A 4,222-nucleotide genomic window follows, 5' to 3' on the forward strand; every position below is an offset into this window, starting at 1 on the left:
GATTGCAGTGGCTACTAGAAGCCAAAAACAAAGCAGAAAACCATCGACTTTGAGGATGAAATGTGTTGCGGTTAGAATCTGAAATGTATGTGATATGTTTGTGTTCATCCCTTAATCATTTAGTGAAATTGAATTGAAGAAAAACAACAGTAGAACTCAGGGCTATGCTTAACAGTGAAAAGAAGGGTGCTGTGAGGCTCAGCTCATAGACCACATGTGCCCTGTGCAGAGGCTACAGTCCTCAAAGCTGTTGTGCTGGGTTTGATTCCCAGTCTGCTGAAGTCTTCCTTTTCTTTTTCCACTTTGTTTTCTGACAATTGACTGTTCAATAAAGGCCACTAAAGCCAAACAAAATTTGGGAAAGTAAAAGCATTTCCACACACACAATGCAAAGGAAACTCACGGGATTCTCTGGGGTTGCTGCAGTTAGTCAGCTCTGAAGTTTGGCACTATTATATTTCCAAACAATGATGTCAGCTGACTATGTAAATCTTGAATGACCAAGGAAGGCAAAAGATTGATTTTTTTCTTATCAGATGACACATGCATTGTAGCTCCTAAATCTATGTTGAAGTTTGTGTTTATTGAATATTGCAATACTAAGTATTGACGTTTTGTTTATGCCTCATTTACAGTTTAACCGGCATGTCCATGTAAAGGCACTTGGCAATAAAAAATTAACAACAGCAGCAACAACAACAACGGCTATCTTATGTTCTTTGTAACATCCATATTCCAAAATAACAAGTATTCATCTGATAAAATTGTGAAACTGTAGTTCAAGAACATCCATCCATCCATTTTCTAACACCCTTGTCCCTAGTGGGGTCGGGAGGGGTGCTGGTGCCTATCTCCAGCTAACTTTTAGCTGGAGATAGGCAGAGAGGTTCCAGAACATGAGACATAAATTTTACTCATGGCTTAGACATCATAGGATCCAGACCTTAACTCCATTGAACATTTCTGAGATGAGCTGTAGAAGGCTTTAACCAGTAGTCAGAGTCTCCTATCATTAGTACAAGAACTTGGCAAAAAATTAAAGCAACACCGGATGGACAATAAATATTCTGACATTGACAAATCACAGTGAATGTGTAACATAATGGAAGTTATAGGGGCTTCACAAAACATTGGTGTGTGAGACAGAGCCTTCCCATTTTAAGAAGAATATACCTCTCACCTATTACATTACTAAGCACCAAAAACCGGATTCCTATTTCTTTTGTGTTGTGCTGCATCTGGATACTTAGTCCATGTTGCTTGGAATCCCACACACGAAAAAGCAAAAATTGGTTACTTTGATTCATGGTACATTGTGCTTGAACAGGGTCATTTTTACAAGATCTAAAGTAAGCTACTCATGACTAAATATATTAACCCTCCTGCAGTCTTAAGAGATGGGGTCCATTTGATCAAAAAGTGCCTAAATTAGGGATTGTTTTATGTGCTTTTGTGAACTAATAGACTGACGGGACACTCCATCTTCCACTTTCCTCCTGAGCATCACACTAAGATGCTCAGGTGGCTAGATAGTTAGATAGACTTTATCAATCTACTTTTCATCTAAATTGTCTTAGTAAAATCAATTAAAACAAGGAGGGAAAATTTACTCTTTTTTTTCTAATGGGATACAGATTTATGTTTCTAACTTATTCTACCACTTTGCTTCCAGAATTCTATCCCAGTGCAACACTGACTCAGTTCATTATTTATGACTAAAGGTTTGCCTATACATGTTTGGTGCATGGGTAATGTCAATGCTCCAAATAAAAGGACCCATTGCATACATGCAGGATACTATAATTCATTCATAAAACAGCAATGAAGATGGATGAAAGTATCATTTTTTATTAGAAATATACATTTAATTTCATGCACAGCCAGTAATTCAATGCTCACAAATTTTTAAGTTTAAAATCAAGTTTCAGCCTTGCAGCACCATAGATACAGAAACTGTCTTTCATTTGCAGTCTTATAGTGTGAGACTTCAAGTGTCGCATAACTTGGTGAACTGCAAAAATGTATTGCAAGTAGAAGGTATCTGTGAACGTCACTCATGTAAGAATAACAGTTTTCATACAAATGTAAAAAAAGCACTAAACATTATCTTCAATTTAATAAATTCCAAGTCCAGACAGTTAACATCTGGTGTACTTGCATAATTTACAGCCAAAAAAGTGACAGTATGTTGTACAGAAAAGGCAAGATTACAGGATTTATTACCATCTGTAACTTTATACTTTATTCAAAAAAAATAAAAATAAAAAATACAAAAACAGAAAGATGGAAATTCTCCAATATTGTTCCCACCTCTTACCTTATCTGCCCACTGTGTTGTAGACAGAAAGGATTTTCCACAGCACCACTCAGTAGCAATCATTCACTTGGTGCCGCAACCTGAACTGTAATCAGCTAATATAATCTAAAGCAAATATCCTGCAGGTAAAAAGAGCAATCCTACCAAGTCTTTTATAACAGGAGAGCTGTGTATTTTTCTGTTTGATATAAGCAGTGGAGGACCTTTTAAAGACACACACAAACTTATGTGTCATGACTGTACTAATCATATGCATCCATTTCTAAGTCAGACATCATGGACTGGTCTCAAACTCCTCTCAAAATCTAATTTAACCTTGAAGTGTTTTCATGGTCGGTCTTGCTGCACTATAGAGATACTTAGCAACCAAAGACACGCTTTCACAAGAGTTGTGTTTTAGCAAAGATGAATTGAAATAGTGAGTTATACCCTTTGATGTAAATGAAGCATTCCTCACAAAGCACACTAGGCTGTAAAGAAAGTAGGAACACTTTTGTTATTTTGTTTTTACAGAAAATGTCTGAACTTGCAGGTCAGTTTAAAAGCACTTTACAGTCTATAATTTAAGATAACACAGCACTGAATCCTTCTTACTTAATATTAAAAATCTCAATAGTTCATGCAGCATCTCAACCTTTTTCTTAAGTTTATATTTTCCATTTTTGTGTCATTGTTTCTTTTAAATAAAATACACTACACAATTTTTTTCTCTGTGCTTGAAAATCAGTTAAATAAACCATTTTAATCTGTCGTACCTCTTCCCAGGGATGAAATAACATTTTGTAGTGAATGGTTAATAGCTTGTGATTCTTCTGAGAATGACACAGACTTTCCAATATGCACGGGCAGTACTACTGCATAGCAGAATAAGTTCAAGTTGAAAGCATCAACTTGTCCTCTGAAAACCCAAACTTTTTGAATTCAGCTGATGTTTTATAGTAAAGTCATGGAAAAATCAAATATTCTTTTTGGTGTGTGTGAATGAAACACACACACCAAAAAGGTGGAACTTATTCCCACCAAAATAGGTTGATAATTGATTCATAAATTTATACTAGCCATGACACGACCCATTGGGTGTTTGTATTTTGGTTTCCATTTGTGTTTGAGCTCTGTTTTTAGCTTTTTAAATATTCTTGTGTTCTGATTGTGAATCTTAGCTTGTTCTCTACTTTTAAACTTTCCTGCTACATGCCATTACCTAGTACAATAACTCTCTACAACTATTGCTGCTTTCTCAATTCAATTTAATTTAATTCAGTTTAGTTGTATAGGAAGTTGTTGATCATTGTATCAAGTCACTCTACAAAAAAAAAAAAAACAACCGTCCTTCACTGTGAAGAGTTGCTGAGCTGGACGAGGTGGCTATTAATGCTAATTCAATATTTGGAAGCTGTCATGAGGTGTGGTGAATGGTGGTGAGGGAAATGCAGCAGGACCGGGTAGCAGTAACATGATGACTTTAATGGTGAGAATTATCCAAAGTGACACAGTCCAAGGCACAATCCAGAAACGGTCCACAAACCTGGCAGCACAGCAGAGTAGACGGCTAGGGCTCAGCACTGGTGGCATCAGGTTATATAAATGAACAAACAGACCTGCTAGACGGACATGCAACAACAACACTGGTTAGACAAGGACCCGACGAAGAACAAGAAACACAGGTGGGGTTAAATACCCAGAGGGTAATCACAGAATGAGACACACCTGGGAAACAATCAAGGGGAAGACAGGACAGCACAGAGACCCAAAGGACACAGAAACTCAAAATAAACATACAGAAAAACTCAAATCATGACAGAAGCATGGCAAGCATGGACTGAAGAGCTTCGTTCACTTCCTCTTCTGCCATTGCTAAAACTACAGGCAGACTACAATTTTAGAGGGCAGAAAACGGACATTGTT

This window comes from Gambusia affinis, linkage group LG17 (genome assembly GCF_019740435.1).
Source record: "Gambusia affinis linkage group LG17, SWU_Gaff_1.0, whole genome shotgun sequence".
Classification (NCBI taxonomy): domain Eukaryota; kingdom Metazoa; phylum Chordata; class Actinopteri; order Cyprinodontiformes; family Poeciliidae; genus Gambusia; species Gambusia affinis.